Below are 12784 nucleotides of genomic sequence, written 5' to 3'. Positions count from 1 at the left end.
GGGCGAAGTTCAGGGAGACAAAAGGGCTGGATTTCTTTTCTTTTTTGAGCTCTCCGGGGGAAGAAGCGGCTCCGAGGAAGTCTGGCCCTGCCGCGGGATCTGAAGGGTAACTAAGGGCAGGGCCGACTCCAAGCGCTCCGTCCCTCCCCGGCTGCTGCTTTCTTTGTCTGGAGACTCATCTTTGGACCACAGTGGAGAGGACGAGACGGATGCCCGGGATCGGGACGGAGGCGCGGAGGTGGGGGGAGGGTGAACACCTGGCCCAGGTGAGCGACCCCGCCCCCTCCACGAGTGCGGGAGCGAGGGGCAGGCCGAGCCCGGCTTCTCCATCTCTGGGTGAGGTTTTGGGGAGCCCGGAGCCCGGGAGGGTGGATCCGATCTGGGGAAGGCAGGAAGGGCTCGCGGGGAAAGCACCCCTTTCCCCGGGCCGGGGCGGGGGGGGGGTCGCCCGGGGCAAGCTCCGCAGCGAGGGCTCGCTCGGACCAGTCCGGCTCGGCGCCCGGCCGGCAGGTGGGGGCTCCTTCGGCCCGACCCCCTCCCTTTCCTCCCACGGCAGCCTGAAATGAGGCTGGTGGGGGCTGCGAACCAAGGCGACCCCGGCTCCCTCCCCCCTGCGGGTCAGGCCCAGGTCGGCAAGCCGGGAGAGTTTCCTGCCCGCGCCCAGTGCGCACATGCGGGGAACCCCGCGCGTACCGACCCCGCTCCCCGGGCCTCCGCCGGCGAGGGGGGCGCGCGCGCGAGGGAGGGGGCGCGCACGGCGCTCGGGGGCGCGCACGGCCGCCGGGCACGCGGGCGAGGAGGAGGCGGCGGCGGTGGCGGCAGCTCGGCTCGCGGGCTGGGCTGGGCAGGGCTGGCGCTCCAGAGGCCGGACCGGCGGGTGGACGGGCACGGGGCCCGGGGCGCGAGGAGCCCGAGCAGGGCGGCCATGCAGAGCGGGGGTACGGGGGCTCGCGGCAGCAGGAGCAGCAGCGCGGGTGAGTACGGCACCCCGCGTCCGTGTCCCCCCGTGGGGGCCGTGGCCGTGGCCGCTGACGGGGGGGGGGGGGGGAGGAGGAGGGGAGGGAGGGAAGGAGGGGAGCTAAAGGGGGTCCGCACCGATCACCCGCCCCCGCCTCCTTGCGCGCCCCATCTCGCGAGCTCGCCCCCGGGCTCCGGCCCAGCTCCCCCCGCTCCTCCCCCCCCCCCCCGCGTGTCCGCGCCGGCCCTGTGTCCGTGCCCGTGGCCGGGACCGGGCGGGGCCCGCGAGAGGCAAAGTCCTCGAGGTCCTCCCCCCCGGTCGGGGCACGTGCGGAGTGGGGGGGCAGGGGCGCCCTGCTCTCGGGTGGGGGGGCGTCTCTCGGAGTCCGTGCCTCGGCTCCCCCTCCCCCCGGCGCCCGCGCGCAGGAATGCCGCCCCTCCGGCTTTTCCAGCCCGGCCGGCCCCGCCCCCTGCCCCGCCCCGCCGGCCCGGGCTACCTGGGGGGAGGGCCCGGGTAATGTGGGGGGCTGGGGCGAGCGTGGCGGGAGGAGGGGCTGGGGCGGCCCCTCCCGCCCTGGGCCAGCCTGCCGCCCCCTCTCCTCCCCTTCTGCCCCCTCCCCACTCCGGAGCAGCGCTCCTGGCGGATGGGCAGCCACGGAGGCTTCTGGAGCCGGCTGGGCCGGGAACGTGGGCCCAGCTGCGGGGAAGGGGGTGGGGGCCGCACCTGCGACCCTCGGGAGGAGAGGGCCGGACTTGGCACCTGCGCTGAGGCTGCAGCCTTGGGGACTGGCCCGGAGGAGGGGCCCGAAGGGTGCTGGAACCTGGTCTGGGCGGGTTCGGGTGGAGCTCGGGAAGGAGATGGGCGCCTCCCCGTGGGGCGGCTGGTCCCCAGAGGCCGAGGGCAGCTTCCTGCCCCAGGGGCCCCGGGATCCTGGAGCCGGGGTGGGCGCTCCCTGCCACTGAGGCAGGTCCCCACTGGGGCTCGGGGGTCTGTTCTCCCGGGGCCAGGCGGGAAGGCGACCCTTCTGTTCCCCCCGGAGAGCCTTGCTTAAAAGGCCTGGAGACAGGCTTCTCTCCCCCCTGTCGCCCTCCCCGGGGCTCTCCCCTTCTGGTCTCAGGGAGCTGGCTGACTCCGGGCTTGAAGCTGAGGGGGGTCCTGGCTGTTGGGCCCGCGGTCTCTGAGGCCAGCCCCGCTCCCCAGGGCCCCGCCGGCTGACCAGGGTTTGGCTCACAGTGTCCACTGAAACCCCCAGATCTTTTTCAGATGAGCCTCCAACCATGCCTTCCCTGCCTTGCACTTTTCAGGGGCTTTTCCTTTTTCAGTCCAAGGGCAGGACTTAAGTAGGTGCATGAGCTCCTGGTGCGGCCACCCAAGCTGCTCTGTGCCCCTGCGCCCCTTTTCCCTCCCTCCCCCCTGCCCTCCCACCAGCCCTCCATCACACATCCTTTCCAGCCGCAGGGGCGAGTCACTGCCCCCGAACCTGGGGGGTCCTTCCCTGCTCCCCCGGGCCGCTGCGGCCCTTTTCCCTTCCTCTGTGGCCGATCCCTCTGGGAATCTCCTTCCTTCTCTCTCGGCCCCCCGGCCCTCCTGCTGTGGCCCCCAAGTCGGCATCCGAGGCCGCGTCTGCCCCGGGGGCTCCGTGGGAGCCCTTACCGGCCATTCTCTGCCCCGGGGTCTCGCACGCATCTCGGCCAGAATTCTGGGACCCCCTGCCCTCTGTCGCGTCCTCTTGAGCTTCCGGAGCAGGGTGAGCTCGTAAAAGGAAGCTCAGGGGAGCCTGGGCCGGCTCAGGTGCTTGGGAAGCCGGGGCACGGTCTCTGCCCCACGCCCTGGGGGCGGGGGCATTTGGCATTTTTCGCCTTGTTTTCCCCCTCCCCACTTCCAAGCCTGGCCATGTCATCCTCTCGGCATTGCCTGAATATGGCCCCCCAGCCTGGTGCAGCCCCTCACACCGGCCGCCTGGACTGTTGCAGTAGTTGCTGGGGATCTGCTGGTCTCGAGCCTTTCTCCCCAGCGAGCACTTAGCATGCCACAAGTTTTAAAAAATCAGCATTGCCCTGGGACTCTTCTCCTGATGAGCGGGTCTGACCCATGCCGCCCCTCCCGTGCTCATGAAGGCCCCGTGGCTCCCTAGCGCACTTCTAGGCTTGGCATTCCAAGCCACCGCTCCCACCTCGCTTTCCCAAAAAGCTCCGCTTGGGACTCCTTCACTCCGGCTGAGTGCTCCTACCTCCCTCCTCCTCCTCCCCGCTGGGCTGAATTGGCCTTGACCTCCGACCTTTACTAGCTGCAGGGCCACCCTGGGCTCACAGCCTGAGAATAAAGTCCCTGGAGCCCCTCCCCCCAGGCTCGGCAGATCTTGCGGCGATAATGCTGCTCTCCTCACCTTTATGGGAACCTTTCACCTCTGGCCCCCAGGCCCTCTCAGGCGCCAGCCTCCTGGCGGACACCGTCCCCAACGGAGCTTCCTCGGGGCAGGGTTTGGGGCTTGTTTTGCGGAGCTCAGGGTCTGGGGTCCGAGGACGCAGGTGTGACTGAGCACGAGTGGGAAGCCCGAGGGGACTGCTGCCTGCCAGGGAGGCCCTTCCAGTGCGCGGCCCGGGGATCGCCAGCTTCTGGGTTGGGGGGGGGACTGCGGGGGAAATGGAGGCAGGAAGCGCCCTCGGTGTGCTGGGAGGGACGGTGCCCGTGGGGCAGCGGGGGTGTGGGCAGTGACCCTCAGGGAAGATGAATCGGGCCTTTCTGAGGGTGGGGGGCGCTCCTCGGGCTGGGGAAAGCTCTGCCCCCGGTCAGCGGGGAGCAGCCCATCTCCAGACCTGCCTCGGCCCGTCTCACTGGTAGGTGGCAGGCCGCGGGCCCGGGGCTGAGAGGGATGGATGTCTGGGGGGTGCTCAGGGGCTCACGGCCGGCAGAGGAAGACAGATGCCCGCTTGGAACGGACCCGGGGCGGTGGGCGTTTGGTGCTACGTGGGAGAGCCACCGAGAGCCCAGGTGGTCGGTTTGTCCGGGCCTCGGGGTCAGCAGCCACGTTGGCTCGGATCCCTCCTGGTGCCCAGGGAGGGGGAGAGTGGAAGTGCCCGCTGCGGCCCCGGGGTGGCAGGAGGATGGGCCGCAGGGACCCCGAGCCCCCCAACCCCTCCTCTGGGATGGGGACCCCGGCTTCCTTGACTGATTCCCCTGCCTTTTCCTCTCTGCAGGAATGAAGCAAGGACCCCCGGCTCCAGCCCAGGGCTCTCAGGCATCAGTGCAGTAGAGGCGACAGATTCGGATCAGGTGAGTGCGGCCGCTCTCCTGTAGGAGGGGAGGGAGGCCCCGGAGGCTGGCGGAGCCTTGGCCCGGGCGGGGGGGGGGGGGTCTGCGTCCGTGGGGCGCCTGCAGAGGGAGCTTGTCAGGCAGCGAGCGTGTAGGAAGCGCGTGCTGCGTGCCGGGTTTTGTGCTGAGCGCTAGGGAAGCCAACAAGCAGAAAGAGGGTCTTCCTCTCAAGGAGCTTCCGTTCTAACGGCAGAAAGCAGTAGAGGGCGTCCTGTAATGCGGGGGCCAGGGGAGCGCGGGCCCCCATGCTGAATGAGGGGCGGAGCAGCCCGGGGGAGCTGGGGGCCTGGGGGAGAAGGCGCCGAGCCCTTCCCAGAGACTGGTCCTCACAGCCATCGGGGCGGGGCTGTTACAACTTCATGGTTCGGCTGAGGAAACTGAGGCCGTGGGGTCCACAAGGAGACCGTTTGAGGCGGATCTGACTCGGGCCTTCCTGAGCCCGGGCCCCCGCCCTTCGCCTGAGGGTAGTGGCAGGGCTCCCCGAGACTCGGGGCTCCCCCGTTGCCCGGGAGGTTGGGCCGCAGCGGGCCCGGAGACCTCTGGGGAGGGGCAGGCTTGTGGGAGGGAGCCCGGGCCCCCTGCCGAGGGGTGAGGAGCTTGTCCACTCTGGTTACCCGCCCCAGCCCCCTCTTCGGGGGGCTTTGTCTCCTCCATCGGACAGCGTCTGCGCCTCCCTGCTCTCCGGGGCTCCCTTTTCAGTCACCTTCCCTGGCCCTCGGGCGCCCCCAAGGCTTGGGCCTTCTCCTCGTCCTCCACGGCCCTCCTGGTCCCTTCCCAGGGCTCCCTGTCATTGCTCTGCGCAGAGGAGCCCCAGGACCTTGCGGCCAGACGGCCCTTTGGCAGGTCCCGGGCTCCGCAGGAAGCCCCTTTCCGGCCTCCTCGGCTCGGGGGCCTCCGGGCCTGCGGCAGCCAGTCTGAAGGGGCCTGGCTGGGAGCTGAGGCTGCCCCACGTTGCTCCTGGTTCTGCCTCAGGGGAGGGGGCACAAACAGAACAGCCGCTCCCTCCCCCCGACAGCCCCTCATTTGCTCGGAGGCTGCGCCCTCCCTGCTCCTTCCTGGGACGCACACGGGGAGTCTCTCCCTGGCCGGGCCCCCCATGCCAGCTCCTAAATGGCGGCGCGCTGGCCCTAGGGCAGAGACGCTCCCCGCTCCCGGGCCTGGTCCGGGCACTCGGCCGCCCCCGGCCTCCCGCCCTCCCCGGGCTTGTGACACTGATTCCTTGGGCCGGACCTCAGGCTTTACAGCTGACCTCCGGGAGCCCGGGCAGCACTCTGCCTGGCAGAGGCCCCCGGCTTCCTGCCACCTGCACGCGGGGGCGCCGAGTCACTGAGAAAGCTGGGCACCGGTTCCGGCCAGGCCCGGCTCCTCGGGGTCCCCGCTGCGGGCTCTCCCCAAAGCGACGGCTCAGGGCCACCTGCTCTTGTTTTCGTGGCCGCACGTCTCCATATTGTTCCTGGGAATTGTAGGGGTCTCACCGAGCCTTCCTCCCCTCCTGACTCAGGGACCCTCAGTCTTAAAAGGAGATGGGGGGCCCGGCACGGCTGCCTTTGGTCACCGCCGTTGGCCGTCCCTTCGTGTTCTGCCCTGGAACTTTCCCCGGAGTCAGAGTTCAGACCGCTGCCCGATGATTTTCAGGTTCACATCAGCTCTTGCCCCCACTGGCTCGGGCTCTCGGGGGTCCCCAGCCGCGTATCCCGTTAGCCAGTTTTTGGGGGGCCCAGAGAGCAAGCTTGAATTCTCAGGGTCCTGCCCAGGGAGATTGATTCTGCATGTCTGGGGCACGTGGGGAACGAGTGGGCTTTGACCAGGCTCTCAGAGGAAGCCTTGGCTGCTGGAAAAGTTGGGGAGCGCCTGCTTCTCCCTCTCCTTGTGCCCGCTGCTGGGCAGCCTCGTGTTGCCCTCGGTGCTCCAGGCTCGTACGGGGGGCTCTGCCAGCCTGGTCCTGCCACCCCGATATCAGAAATGAAGCGTCCGCCTTGGATAAAGGAGCGGGAAACCGCGGCGTGGGGCTGCGTGGGGCGGGGGAGGAGAAGGCCAGCAGAGGAGCCCCGGGGCCGGAGAGAGCAGGCGGGCTAAGGGCCACGCAGGCTTCCCTGCCGCTGCCCAAGGGCCGGGCCCAGCTGGGTCTTAGTGAGCAGGAGTTCAGGCCCCATCCAGCTGCCGCTCGAAGATGTCACGGGGGGGAAGCCGAGGCCCGTGGGAACGGCCTGGGCAGGGGGCCCCAGGGAGAGTCGGGACACGAATGAGGGGCTAGCCCCCAAGCAGGGACACAAGAGGTAGCCGGGGCCTGCGGGCCGTGGGGCAGGGATTGCCCTGCTCGGGAGGACGGGAGGGAAGAGAGGCAGAAGGGGCCCCAGTGTTGGGACTTTGGGGGGAGGGACTGAAGGCTCCCTGGGTGTCAGAGCGGTGAGATGGGCCCCTCCCCAGCCCCCGCGGGTGTAACTATCAGCTCCGGCAGAGGGTTCTCAGATCTGTTTTTCCAGCCCTAATCTCTCTCTTGACCTCCAGTCCCAAATCATAGCTGCCTTTTGGGTGTCTCATCAAACCTACATCTTAATGTGCCCAAAGCTGGCTTCAGGATCCTCCCCCAGGCCGTCTGTTTGCTGATTTCAGGCCATTCTCCCACCATCCCCCCAGTTCCAAAGCCTCCTCGGCAGTCTTGCCGCTTCCTGCTGCTTTCTTGCCCGGCCCTCGCCCAGGCCCTTTGTTCCTCACCTTGACCGCTTCCGAGTGCTGCCCGTTTCCCGTTCTTCCTTCCGTCAGCTGTCTGAGAGTCCTAAAGCACCAGCCTCCCTGCCCGGCTCGAGAAGCTTCGCTGGCTCCCTCTTGCTGCAGATAAAACCGCCACTGGGCATTTAAAGCCCCTCCCAGCCGGTGCCAGCCTCCCCTCCCGGACCCACATCCTAGTTCTCTCTCAGAGGCTCCGTGGCTGCTCCCCAGACATGGCACCCCTTGCCAGGCGCCGGGCTGAGTGCTGGGGATGCCCAGCAAGGCAAAAGACGGCCCTTCCCTCAGGGGGCTTACAGTCCAGCGGGGGAGAGCACCAGTGAACAAAGAGCCACGACCAGCTGGGGGCAAGCAAAGTTAGCCGAGAAGGCCTTGGGAGGAAGGGCGGGGAAGGCTCCCTGTGGGAGACGGGCTGCGGGCAGGGGCGAGGGGGAACCAGAAACCCCCCTCGTCAGCGGAGGAGGCAGAGGGCGCAGCCGGACCTGGGCCAAGAGATGGAACAGCCAGGATGGAGGAGGGGCCGGGTCAGGGAGGGCTTCGAAGGCCAGAAAAGCTGAGTTGGGTCCTGGAGGTGATTGAGAAGGGCGGGGACATGTTCAGACCCGAGCTTAGGAAAGTCACACATGGCTGAGCGAGGAGTGGGCTGGACTGGGCAGAGACTGAGGCGGGCAGACCCCCTATTTCCCCCCACATACACACCTCCAGCATCCATTGCTGTAGCCCAGGTGGGAGGGTCTGGGAGGGAGAGAAGTTGTGCTTTGGACATGTCTGCAGGGCGTCCAAGGGTGATGGATGCGGGGAGCCCCAGCCAGGGGGGCAGTGAGCTGGCCTGGGTCCCTCGCGTCCCCGTCGCCAGGACGGCGGCTGTTGTGCCCGTGCCGCTGTCGCCTCCGTGCCCGGCACGGGGCCTGGCGCTCAGCGGCCGAAGGGCTGCTCTTTAAAATGCCCAGGAGAAGTGGGTGTGGCGGGAAGGAGGTCGGCTTGGTTTGCGGCCGAGGCTGGGGAGCCCGGCTCCTTGGGAGGTGGTGACCTCCCTGCCAGAAGGCCCCGCGGCCAGCGGCTGCACGGAGCTCCTCTCTAGGCGGGGGCTCCCCAGAGTTTGTGGCCCTGAGCCGCCATCTCCGGACTTTGTTTTGGGGGCGGCCCCGGGGGTCCGGCTGCTGCAGTTTGGGGCCCTTGGGGGCCAAGGACCAGTGTCCCTGCAGCGAACGGAAGGTGGGGGTATTGGGGGAGAGGGAGCAGCATCCCCCCTTCCCCCACTTGCTGCCAGTACAGCTGCTTCCCCAGGCCTGTCCAGGGCCTGACAGCTCCGTGTTCCTGGATAATGACACGGCGGCTTTGTGGAGAGCAGAAAACATGCTGGTTCCTCCCCCCTCCCCCCCGGGCGAGCAGTGAGCCCCGCACGTCTTCTCTGTGCCCCCCCCCAGCTTCCTGCTCCAGCCGGAGAAAGAACTTCATTAAAATACCAGGGGAGAGAAAGGGCACGTCCGTCAGCGTGCGTCCTCTGGGCCAGCGCCGTAATTCTGGTAACGAAGGGGCACGGGCGCCGCCGCGCCGCTCAGGCCCCGTGGGTCCGGGGGAGGCCGGAAGTGAGCAGCTCGCGGGCCCTGACTAGGGGTGTGCCATCGGCCCGGGGCGGGAGCCCGGCAGAGCAGTGGGCACAACGTGGAACCCTGGCAAAGGCCAAGGGAGGGCCTGACACCCACCCTACTCTCCCTTCCCATCCTCTGCTGCCAGCCTGGGGCAGGGGGGGCAAAAGCTCCTGGCTCTGAAGCCCTTGAAGTGGCAGGCAAGTCTGTTCCCTGGCTGCGTCTGCCCTCCCCTCTGCAAAAGGGGGGAATGGCCTGATGGGCCCTGGCTAGCCTTGTGACCCCAGGAGAGTCGCTTCCCCTCCAGCCTCGGGGTCCCGTCTCCCCCAGCTCCTCAGACACGCCAGGGCAGGTGTCTCTCCCAAGTCCTCACCATCATCCTACCTCCTGTCTGTAGCTGGCGAGCTCTTGGCTCTTTCTTGGGGCACTGGGGTCTTCCTTAACCCCGCCCCCTTTTCCAAGCCCCCTCTCTGCTCTCCGAAAGCCTGGAGGAGGCCCCGTCAGTGTGCTGCCTGGGCCAAAGAGAAAGCTTCAATTTAGCGAGCATCTGTAAAAGTCCTACTGTGTGCTGGCTGTGGGGGCTGGGGAGGCAGGGAGGCCCCTGTGAGAGGCCAGGCAGGAGCTGAAGAGGGAGAGACTGACCGGGTGGAGGCGGGGCCCTCTCGGATCCTGGTGCCCACTGGCACTCCTGCTCTGCCCTCGTTGGTCCTGGGGCTGTGCCACGTGAGTCTTAGAGTGTTAGGCTCCCGAGTAGCGCGGCCAGGGCAAGTCACGGGGCCCCCGGCCAAGCTGCCCTCTAGGGCACTAAGGAGGTACCAGGTGCAGGGGAGCTGCACTGAACCAGACCTCACGCCCCCTCTCCCTCTTCATCCTTCCCAGCCCCCCTCCTCCCCCCACCCCGTCTTTCTCCCCACACCTGCTGCCCTCGGCCATCTTCTCCCCCCTCGCCTTCTTCATCCCTCCCGGCGTGATGGGCCGGACCCTCCCCTGGCACCGACTGACCTTGCCGCCTGCTCCTACTCCGACTTCTTAAGTAGCTCCCCTGCTCCCCACGTCCCTCAGGCATCTTCTCCGCCCTCTCCTCAGGGCCGGGCTTGGCGCTTTTTTTATTTGCTTTTAATACACGTCCTTTATGAATCATGTTGGGAGAGAAACATCAGAGCTAAAGGGAAAAGCCAAGGGAGAGAAAAAAATGAAAAAGGACGTGAGGGCGGCTCGAGTCCCTAGGTTCCGTCTCCTCGGTTCTGGGCGCAGGCGGCGCGTTCTGTCCCACGTCTGGGGCTTGCCTGGGGAGCCTGGGCCGTTGTCACTCGGCAGCCCTTCCTGCCCTTCCCCGCAGGTTTCCCTTTCATGTTGTCAGAGCTCTTTGTTTTCCGGTTCCGCTTGCTTCCCTCTGTGCGGGTTCACCAGCCCATTGCTCCTCCTGCGTAGCAGGACTGTTCCTCCGGGGACCTCGGCCCGTTCCCAGCCTTGGGCACGTTTCTTTGCTCCCGGGAGAGAAGCGCCGAGCGTTCGTGGGGGCCCGTGGGACCTCTTTGTCAGGGACCACTGCAGAGTCTGTGCCCGGAAGTGGGATCTCTGACTCGAAGGGAATCGCCCTTTCGCTAACTTGCTTTGCAGGATTCCAAACTGTTTTCCAGGCCAATTGGGCTGATTTGCAGCTCCACCAACAATGCACGAGCCAGCTTATCTTTGCACTGAAGCACAATTTGGGGTTCTGTATATTTGGGAAGTCAGTTTCTGACAAGAGTTTTTTGTTTTAAAAAAAAAACCAACATTTTTTCTCTATCCAACGGCTTCCCTGGATGTGTTCATTTTGTTTGTGGAAAAGCTTTTCAACTTAAAGTAATCAGAGTTATCCATATTGTCTTTGTATCGGCGATCTCTTTAGTTGTCCGCTCTAAAGGCCTTTTTTCGATCCTCGTTTCTTTTTACTTCCTGGCAGCCTTTGACACTGTTGATTTTTTCAAAATACACGGGACACATTTTTCCTCCTCTTGGACTGAAATTCAGCATTTCCTTCAATTGTTTGAAACCACAATCCTGGGAAAGGCTCTCCAGGTTTCTCCGGCACCTGCCGGCGGCCCAAAGCACAGGCAAGGTTAGGAGCCTTTGTTCTGTGCGAGGATCTCCTCAGCTCCTCCGGGATGTGTGTCTCCAGGGGAACGGCTCCTGGGTCTCTTCCCCAGCCCTAATCTCTCTCCTCACCTCTGGCTGCCCCGGCCGTCTCAGCCTGGTCACTGCCGGGCTCCATTTCCCCCCAGGGCTTTCCCTCTTTCCAGCTTCCTCGTTCCCATCGAGGGTCTCACTGGTCCCCGGGCTCCTCTGACCTTAGCTTCGTCCTTGACTCCCCAGTTACCCCCCATCCAGTCTATCTCTAGGTCTCTGATTTTACCTGTGCAGCATCTCTCCGACCCACCCCTTCCCTCCGTTTGTCCCACTCTCTCCTGGCTTCCTGCTCTGGCCTCCCGCTCGGTCTCCCCGCCTCTGGCCTCTCCTCTCTCCAGTCTGGCCTCCGCTTAGCTCCCAACTGCCAGTCTGGCCACATTCACTCCAGTGACTACTGAGCGCCCCCGGGGTAACCGGCTCCTTGCTTTGGCGCCAGGCCGGCCGCGGCCTCCTCGGGAGGCTGACTTCTCCTGACCTCCCTCTGTGCCTCCGTGCTGGCCTGACTCCTTGCCTCTGCCCGGGTGCCTCCTGGACCTAGAATGCTCTTCCTCCTTACCTCGGGGGATCCCGGCAACTTGGGGTTTCCTTAGCTCGCAGCTCCTCCCTGTCTCCCTCCTCCCACCTCCTTGGAGTCTTGCTTTGAGATGCTCCTTTAAGTCCATGTGGTCTCCCCCATTAAAGGCAGGGGCTCCTGGTACAGCTCCTGGCACACAGCAGGCACTTAATAAATGCTTGTCAATTGACTGCTTCTTTGGAGTCAAAATTGATCAAACTAAATTTAGTTTAATTTAGTTAAATTTAACAGAGATGAATGTAAAGCACACTCAGGTTCAAAATTAAATTTCCCACATATGAAACGGAGGCGGTGAGGGGTCTTAGAGGCCGCCCTTAATGACTTCTGAAGTGCCCAGGAAGCCTCTGTGTTCCCACGAATCCTAAAGACTCAGTTCTGTGACGTGGCACGTGGGGACCCCGGGGACGGGAGAGTGGCCTTTGGGGACCCAGAGGCCTGGGGAGGGGTGGCCGGGGCTCACCTGAGGGGTGGGGGCAGGCAGTCCAGGATTCAGGACCCCCCCATCCCATCACTTTCACCATAGCAACTTCCCCCCATCCCCCATTGCACAGACTTTCCTTCCTCCAGTTCAGACTTGGTCCCGTGGCTCAGCCACGGCCTTGGAGGCCCCCTCCCCCGCTGCTGCCCTCTTCCTCCAGGCTGACCTCGCCTGCTGCCCCTCACACACTCCCAGCTCCGGCCAGACTGGCCTCCTGTCTGGTCTGCACACGCCCAGAGAGGTTTTGTGCTGCTATTGACTCCCTTGCCTGGAAGCCTTCTTTCCTGTCTCCTTCAGGAAGGCCTTCCCCTTCCCCCCTCCCTCTGCCCCTTTTCCCCTCCCCCTCCTCTTTCTGTTCCCCTCCCTCTCCCCCCCCCCCCGGCAGACCCCCTGGGCCCCCTTCAGCCTTCATCTCCTCCCCCCCCCCCCCGTTAGCCGTCCCCAGGACCAGAGGCCCCGCTCACTGTGGGCTCCTTGGCTGCTGACCCGGGACTCGGGAAGCCGCCGGGGACAGGGAGAGCTGGCTGCCGTCCTCTACTCCAGCAGGGCTGGCCCCGGGAGACGAAAGGTGGAGGGAGCATGGTGGGGCTTCAGACTGAAAAAGACTCCGGGGTCTTTGTGGCCTGCCGGTCAGCAGGGCAGGGCAACGGCACGAGGAGGGTCTGCTCGGGAGCCCACCATCCTTGGTGGGAGGACGTCACTCAGCTGGAGACTCTCCAGAGGAGGCAGGGAGGTCGGGGGAGGGGGCCAGAGAGGAGAAGGCCGAGGGCACACACAACAGGCTTCCGTCTCCTTGAGGTCGTCCCACGGAAGAGGAATGAGTGTGGGGGCCCACGCAGAGGAGCTCTAGACTGGTTCCAGGGTGAGGGGGGCGGCAGGGGGGCCCCTTTCCTTGGGGAAGGGCCCTGGCAGAGGCTGGTCGGCCACGGTCGGCTCTATTGTGGGCGAGAGTCCTTCAGGGTCCGGTTAGACCCTTC

The 12784-nt window shown here is 65.9% G+C and overlaps 1 protein-coding gene across 13 annotated transcripts in view; it reads left to right on the top strand.

Annotated features, from left to right (window-relative positions):
• Positions 1 to 857: 857 nt before the first annotated feature.
• PTPRF (protein tyrosine phosphatase receptor type F) overlaps positions 858 to 12784 on the top strand; it is an 83752-nt gene continuing 71825 nt past the window's right edge. For 10 of the 13 annotated variants that reach the window (XM_051999949.1, XM_051999947.1, XM_051999945.1 and 7 more), the window contains exons 1-2: positions 858 to 974; positions 4156 to 4231. The gene's annotated coding sequence lies outside the window, so the exon portion shown is untranslated. The remainder of the gene's footprint in view (positions 975 to 4155; positions 4232 to 12784) is intronic. The other 3 variants (XM_051999953.1, XM_051999952.1, XM_051999951.1) reach the window with 1 other exon arrangement.

The sequence above is a fragment of the Antechinus flavipes genome, chromosome 4, assembly GCF_016432865.1.
Source record: "Antechinus flavipes isolate AdamAnt ecotype Samford, QLD, Australia chromosome 4, AdamAnt_v2, whole genome shotgun sequence".
In the NCBI taxonomy this organism is placed as follows: domain Eukaryota; kingdom Metazoa; phylum Chordata; class Mammalia; order Dasyuromorphia; family Dasyuridae; genus Antechinus; species Antechinus flavipes.
The sequence above is the reverse complement of the archived record's forward strand: the minus strand, read 5'-3'. Positions and strand labels throughout refer to the sequence as shown.